At 43.8% G+C, this 7,919-nt stretch overlaps 1 protein-coding gene across 2 annotated transcripts in view; it reads right to left on the reverse strand.

The window, feature by feature from the left end:
• fmnl2a (formin-like 2a) overlaps positions 1 to 7,919 on the reverse strand; it is a 59,641-nt gene that overhangs the window by 35,479 nt on the left and 16,243 nt on the right. The window lies entirely within an intron of this gene.

Raw genomic sequence — 7,919 nt, forward strand, 5'->3', positions numbered from 1 at the left:
GGATTGCCTTTGACCATCACAACCGCACGCTTTCCTAATCGGGTACAATTTTGGTCAGACTCGAGCAGTGGGAGGGATTAGGCAAGTGAGGCTACATTCAATCTTGCATGCGGTTTTAAAACTGCAAATTCCCTCTTGTAAATTCGATCTGCTCTCTGCTCTCACTTATTAAGGCTGAGGGATAGAGTCAAGAAGTAAGCAATAAAAACAATCGAATGTAAGTGGTTTGGTTTTGCTTCTTCAAAAATGTTTTCCACTGTTTCCTGCCCGCCCTGATAGGATAGTCCGGATCAGTGTTGACGCTCCATTTTACTCTCCACGGATTTTCCAACAGAGCTCTCCAGGGGTGCAAAGGGGAAGATAGATGATGAATAGACTCCGATGAAGTCTATTTTCATGAATGAGTAATGCAGAGTCAGATGCTGAGCGAGTGTTGTCCAGTCTCCAGCTGGCTTTGGAGTTCATTTGTCAGTGTTGTGTATTATCGTCTGGCCTGCATGGCCATTTAATTGAATAATGAAATAGTGCATTTCTGTCACACAACTGGACAGTTGCTAGGTTGTAAATATCGCCTAATATATAAGAGTGCTCTTGAAAAGAGCAGACTCATGCAACTGAACCTAGTTGACAAGGCAGAGGACTGAAAATAACAGCTAAGTGCAGTACAAAGAAAGGTTTCAGTTCACTCCAGTCGCCCCTGCAGGAATGACCGGCAAATGTAATTAGAATTCAGCAGATGCTGCCAGGCTACAGATTGCCGCCGGACACAATGCTGTGCATCAGGCTGAGTGGCCGGATATCTTACCTACTTCCAAGCTTCGTGTCCCGTAACATATTCACTCTTTCACTGCCGTGGATGTTTTGTCTTCGGCAACAGGAATATAAATTTACTGCCACCGACATCTATCGAGTCTCTCCCAGGCTTGTCAGTGAAATTCAAATTTTTAATTCACGGATATCTGTCGATGTTGCATCGCTTTGGATTTGAGATCAGCACAGCTTTTAATAGAAGACAATGAGTAGGCTGTGAATCTCGACTTGTCACGTTGATTATGAGGGGGAGAAATGTCAACATGTACGAAGTAGGATAAGGTTAGCCACCTCACAAGGGAGCAAAGTAGATTAAACATCTGGTATAAACTGATCACGTGTCGTAGTCGGTATTACATCGTGTGCGTCACGTTCATGAGAAAAGATGGCGTAGTTCATGGCGTGAATGACAAACACAAACAATGATTAATAAAATCAGCTCAAGCCATGCACTGAGTCAGCATATTATCATTCTGCCGTCATGCTGATTATTAAAGAACAAAAAAATAATAATTTTGAAACAAAAAACTTTTTTTTTCTGGTGACCATAGAATCAGCATTTTCTTTTGGTACGTTTGCTGCTTATATTGCCACAGAACACAACATTCTGTGGGTTTTCAAAGATCAGTCATGCTCCAACTGCTCTAAGACGCCAGACAATCTTGAAGAATGCTTTGAAAAACGACTGACACAGAATGACTTGAAAACACACGTGACACCTGAAAGCTTAGCCACAATGAGGTTTGCTTTTTTTAAATCTCTTTTGTGATGAGCTGGCTCGAGACTAAAACGGGGTTTGGGAAATTTTAACCTTGCCGAGGTGTTGAGCACACTTAAGTCGTCGCGCGTGCACTCAGCTGTGGTTGGTCTTCCTCCTTGGTAGAGGTCCAAGTCAAGCAAAAAAATTACGTGTACCAGTCTTCTTCTCGTCGTCCAAGCACTAATGAGCTGTGACAGGCGCTCAGCATACTGGAGGTCAAGTTACCTTAAATCCACAACCACTGAATGGCGTCCGAGTGCGTGCGCCCGTGAGTGAAAAACTTGGGCGAGAAGTGACATTTTTGCAAAGTGACGACATGACTAAACGGGACTCTCGCGGTTGAGTGAGGAGGGTCGGGAATTCATTCGGTCAACTGATAACGCAAGGATAAAATGTTACGCGTAGGGTGATGGATGAGGGCGGAGCTGTTATGACTAGAAGAACACAAAGACACTTTTGACTTGTTTGCGCGTGTCTAATGGAGCCCCAAAAATATCACATGGTCTGAAAGCTGTCCCCCGACCAAAAAAAAGGTTCGTAAGTGATTAAGTAACAGACGTCCTTTAAAGCATTTGTCTGCTACATCCTATAGCGAGATTTAACTTATCCCATACTAACTCGCCACCCAAAGCAGCTGCTTGTAATCTTCCGGGCAGCTGTGAAGACTGCTCGACCCAATAAAGCCAAAAAGCACCACACAAAGTGTATGAATTTGAGTTTAAGTAAGTCCTGATAATACAACTGCACACATGCAGCTGCATCTGACGGATACTACGGCTTGAAATGATCACCGTGCCTGTGTGCAGCTAGCATAACTGAGTGCGGTGACCCCAAAACATGAGACACTCCCTGCATGCAGCAATAAAAAAAAAAAAAAAAAATCAAGATGACACAGGGGAACTCCAGCAGACTTCACTGGCAGCCGGCCCACATCTGTACTGCATGCTTGTGAATTTGAGTCAAAGCGTGACGATCACATTGGAGCAAAATTAGTTCTAAAGGTTATTACTTCCTCTTTCGGAATGACATGACACTGATATGGCCCAGATTGGTCAAATTACCCATTGTTCGGTTGAAGAATGAAGTACACGGAGTCCATACAAACAGTAATGGCCATAAGCTTTGCTTCATCGTCACTCTAAAACAAAACGGTTTATTCAAGCAGTCGGGCAGCAAGTATTTTCCTTTGATTTGTGAGCCAAAACTTTTGAGAGGTTGAAGGCTAGAGGGTGGCAGCCAACTCGACTGACCTCACCTCGGTCCTTCTAAAAGGGCGCTTCCACCTGTTTATTGCCGCTTCTAGTTGAATTTGAAACAAACCAAGAAGAACGGTCTGAGGAAATGTCCGCTAGCTCAATGCTACAACACCATGCAAACTATCACAGACAGGCTAATGAAACTAGCATCACTGTGTGAAAACCATTTTAGGAAATGTCCGCTAGCTCAATGATACCACACCATGTCAACTATCATAGACAGGCTAACAAAGCTAGCATAACTGTGTTAAAACCATTTTAGGAAATGTCCGCTAGCTCAATGATACCACACCATGTCAACTATCATAGACAGGCTAACGAAGCTAGCATAACTGTGTTAAAACCATTTTCAGAAATGTCCGCTCGCTCAATGCTACCACACCATGCCAACTATCATAGAGAGGCTAACGAAACTAGCATCACTGTGTTAAAACATTTTACGCAACACATACTTTAACACAAATGGTAGGAACACATTTAGACATTCAATCTAACAATACTCACGTGCATATAATTTTTATTATACCGCCCCCCCTCAAAAAAAAGACTGATACTGCATTTTGCCAAGTCAATTAGTTGTGAAACTCCTCTGTTGTGTTTTATGTTTGTATTATACTGCCGCCTGGTCGCCAAGGTGCATACGCCTAAAGGAGCACAATGTTAGATGAGATAAACTATCATCAGAGACTTTGGCAATAAAGTTTGACACTTTTACTCATGAAAAGCGAGTCGTTTTTACAACAGGCGTATGTGTGTCAGCCGTTCAAAGTAATGACCTCGCCAAAATCAAACGACAAACAAATGGATGCGATTGTCACGTTTTACAATATAATTTCATTGGACCACTGTCCTGTAGCTCTTTCCATTCCGGACCGAAATCAGGAATAAGCATCCGACGAGCAAGAAGTGCACATGGCAAATGAATTTCTATGGCAAGTGAAGAAAGTTGAAAGCCCAGCCGTCACTCGCAGGTCTTCATTTATTCACTGTCTGCCTCTACTTTGGCGCCACTATTCTTGCAATATTCAGAAGTATTCTGACACGAAAGTGCTCCAAAAATGGGCACAGCTGCTTAGGTTATTGGACCTTAGTCTGACCCTCAGCTCCTTCGCCCGTCAGGCAAAGCTGCAGCCGAGCCCCTAAGCAGGTCTCCGTAGTTGTTACAACCAAACAGCCTCATAAAGAACAAGCAGACGTTCAGCAAACAGTAACCGCTGGTATTACTTTTTATCTTGCCTTGGGCTTGATGACGATACAAACTCAACCAATTAGCATCCATGGATCCTCTAATTTTTTTTTTTTTTTTTAAAGCCCAAGTCATAAAATGACCAAAAATAGGCAGCTGGTTTAATTCCCACCAACCACCCACCATCTGCCAGGAGGTCTGCAAGGCATAACCTTCGCAACACAGCTGGCTGGAGGAGCTAAATAGAAAACACAGCCCACATGACAGACATCCTTCGCTCTCAGAGTGCCGTGTGCACAAAGCAGGCTGGTTGAGAGCCATCTTCAACTTCTGAGAGTCAAACGTTCTGCCATCACTTTGTGTCAAATCTGAAGCTGGAACACACCATGACTCTTTGCTGTCTCAAGACGTCGTTGATGGCAAGTTTTGTTCTTTTTACAACTCCGCTAGCCATTCTACTCAACACTGGGATGAAAACAGAAATTCATAGACTTCATACAGAAAGATTCACTCGTCCTCTTAAAAATAGACCGATGGCCCCACGAAGAACAATCAAGTGGAACATTTATCTGTAAAGGAGTAGAGGATCATAATCCATTTTGTTACTTGGATCTATATTTCAAAACGTTAGCGATCATATTCTATTTTGCTATTTGGGTATACATTTAAAAATGCACGTGAGCTGCTGGTATTTCTGCTTTTTTTGGGGAAGTCATCCTCGCGTTACACTGTAGTATCTGTGACTGATTGTGTGAAGCTTTAAAAGGCGAGGCCTGACCCATTGAGTGACATGGGAGTCAGCGAATGAGAGGACAGCACTGACTGGGTGTTAAGTGGCTAATCCATTTGCCAGTTTGAGTTTCGGAGTGACTGTACATGAGTTGTGTCCATGTAGCTAACGTACTAACGTGCTTGTTCCATTTTATTTGGTTACCGTACGTTCAATAAAGCGTTTGGAAGTGCGCCAGCGGCAGTGTCTGTCCTTGTCCAACTGTGGAGGGATTACGATTGGTTCTAACAAGCGATGGTAGGCTACATCAAATTAGCTGCCGATGTTTACTTTAGCATTGATGATGACGAGACAGTTTTGCCTTATAGCACAAACATAGCACTCTCTTTTTATGAGTATGAAATGAGCCCAAACTTTTACGCACTCCCTCTGGCTCGCGCTTATTGCCATTTGAGTCTGCCGTAACATTGTTCTGTGTGGAAAAACGATCACCACAACCCCCTGCGGCATAAGAGAAAAATGTCTAGGACTTCGAAATCCGTGATGCGGTGATACCGCAAAAAAATACAGCGACGGATGACTGTGTACGCCGCTGTAATTCCAGTATTCCTTCATCGTCTTACGCCATGTGACGTGCCACAACAAGACAGCCTCTGACAATACACCGTGTGTAAAAGCAGAGTCATTAGAAATATTTTCAACTCATCCAACTCGGCGGAAATGAATCACCGGCGCTCACATAAATGATTACTGGGTGCCACTTGAAGGATTTTATGCAGGGTAAACAAACTTCAAGGCACAAACTTGGATAAATTACACCAGCGTGCGACAAGACGGCATAAAAAGAGCCGACAGAAATTTGAGCGGAGTGAAAGGAACGGGGGGAGCATGGAGGCACGTGCTGCAAGCAAGCAGTCCTCCCCGTTCATTATCACAGGATGCCGCTGTAATCCTTCGAGGTCTGCGCGGCCACAGGTGTCCCCCGTCTGTTCTCAGATTATATTTGTAATCCCCGAGAAGGCCCACCCCCCTCTACCCTCCCCCACTCCACGCACCCCTCGCTATCCCATTTTGGCCCCGCCGCCACCTTCATCGGGACGGTACTGTTTGTATTTGTCAAGCTGTTGCCTGGAATGTTTTACGACCGAACGAGTGAGCGCATTCCAATGACATTCCATTCAAACTGCGACGAGTGTGAGTTTGGTCCAATTTGATGACAAACTGGATTCTTCGGTCTATGGAAGTGTAATTTCTCTTTAGCATCTTGACTGACATCAAATTGCCGGTACGTCCTTCACAACTAAGTGCATTTAGCCGAAGTATCGTACACTCTAACGCCATTGAGAAACTGAGGAGATAGTCCTGTGTACCTCGGGTTGCAGCTATCAAATCGTTTTAAGACATGAGTATTGTACGATTATCCCATTGATCAATTGGATAGAAGCGGATTCGCATTAAACATTTGTTGTTCTCCTGCAATATCGGTCACTTTTGAGTGTGTACGGCTTTAAAAGGTGGGGCCTGGCCCGGTGAGTGACGTGGGCGTCAGTGAGTCTAGACTTGCCCTAGAAGTGATTCAAAGTGTGAAAATAATGTGTTGCCGTGTTAGGATTTCTTCCTTGGTCCTCGGTTTTGTATTTGTTATGTACTCTTGCTAGCTGGACCTGTTTCACTACTTTTTAACTCAATGACTGGCTCAAAATGTCATTGAAACATTGCTAGCAATGGCCGAAGAAGATTTGTACACATATCTGCATCAGCTGTGTGTGGGTGGACTCAAATCTTACTTCCTCTTTCAAACAAAATAATCGAATATTAAATATGGAAAACAGATGGTCTCGTTACTCAATCGAGCAAAACTCCACAACAATACGGAGTAAACGATGCAACTAGACAAATGTTCCCCACACAGCGGAAACGTTATGAAGATTGGTTTGGAGCAGCAGGGAGTTGTCCAAATAAAACAAGTGTTACATGACCGCAGAGGAGGTCCGCTCAGGCCAGATGTTAGGTTGCGAAAGTGTGCGGACGGCGATGGACTCCGTGTTCTTACTCCAAGATACCAAGAATACAAATAAAACGGGAACAAATTACTCAAAACGCTATTGTCCTTACACAAAAATAACTGTTGGGGCTTCAAGAAGAAAAAAAGTTGCATCATTCCTACGCAAAGACAGAAAGACGGTGATGTGATGCGGGAAATGACTCATCCACAGAAGAGGATATTTGGACGTATGATGAGGTCAAAGAGAGGGGGGCTAATTGACCAGCACGGTGAAGTATAAAGCCGCAGATCCTTTAATCCCAGTTTTCAATTAATCGCACCATCCCAACATATGCAACTAAGTAATAATAAAGGGGAACTTTTGTCAAGCTCTCTTGACAACCGGGAACAAAATTATCTTTATTGCGCATTGTTTAAGTTTAGATGGCCTTGTATTTGAAACAGCTTGGAGCAAAAGCTGACTCGCACTGCTTCGATGCAACACCGTCCTTCCGAAACTAAATAGAACAGTTCAACTACTAACGTACGAAAATGTTTGTCGACACTTTTTCCGTTCCCTCGCAATTCTTCTGTATCTGTCTAAGAGGCACCTTCAGGGCGAGCGAGTCCTTCAACTTATTTACGAACTTTTTACACATGGTCCTTTTCCACCGCGCTTGTGCTAGCGCTAGTTCCGTTAGCGCCAGTTTTTTCTTTTACCATCAGCGAAATTGGCTCTAGGTCAAGCTCTGGTGCTTGAAACTGGTGCTTAAGCTGGCCCCGATTACTTGTTGGGCCAGACTCTGGCGCCAATTACGTCAGGGGGGCGGCGGCCGGGTTATCATGACGATCGCAGATGTAGAGGAATGACTCCACTTCAAATCTCAACAAGCTGAAGGTGAATTAGCATCCGTCTTCGTATTTTGTATTCGGCGGCACCAATTTCATTAGGATACTGCTTATAAGGTGTCATGTACAAGGTATATAGGTGTCATTTTCCAGGTATTTTGAATAATAACAAAGTGGCCTACTTACGTGGAAAACTATTTGTGGTATTTCTCAGCTCGTCAAACTAAACAAGCCACGTAACCTGTGCGTTTGACTATTTTCATCTGACATTTACAGAGGAAAATAACTGAGCTTGTTTTTGTATTGAATGTTAGTTGTGTTGCCCTTGTCCAGTCGGGGGGGGG

This window comes from Hippocampus comes, unplaced genomic scaffold (assembly GCF_001891065.2).
Source record: "Hippocampus comes isolate QL1 unplaced genomic scaffold, H_comes_QL1_v1.1 scaffold321, whole genome shotgun sequence".
NCBI lineage: Eukaryota > Metazoa > Chordata > Actinopteri > Syngnathiformes > Syngnathidae > Hippocampus > Hippocampus comes.